Source organism: Penaeus monodon, chromosome 21, assembly GCF_015228065.2.
Source record: "Penaeus monodon isolate SGIC_2016 chromosome 21, NSTDA_Pmon_1, whole genome shotgun sequence".
NCBI classification, from domain to species: Eukaryota; Metazoa; Arthropoda; class Malacostraca; order Decapoda; family Penaeidae; genus Penaeus; species Penaeus monodon.
In genome coordinates, this window is record NC_051406.1 from 13,328,546 (window position 1) to 13,328,872 (window position 327).

The following is a 327-nucleotide window of genomic DNA, read 5'->3' on the forward strand; positions in this document are numbered from 1 at the left end:
ATGCCTCGTTGAGATTAGTTCGTCATCCTTGTTTCGTTTTTTGTACTTTTTTTTGTTGTTTTTGTTTTTCAAATGGTCATATTCCGTCACCTTCTCCCTTGTCTTTTTTTTTTTTTTTTTTGAGTAAAGCTATTTATTTCCTGATTTTCGTCGTTTTACAATTATTTTTTTTTCAGTGGCTGTTGTTTTGTTCTTATTATTTAACTTTTTTTTTTTTAATTCGTACTTAGCTTTATTTTTCCCATATTACGTTGTTTGTCTTCTATTTTGTTTGTTTTCCTTCGTTTTCATTTGTTTTTTCTCTCTTTTCCTTTATCACTCCCTCTC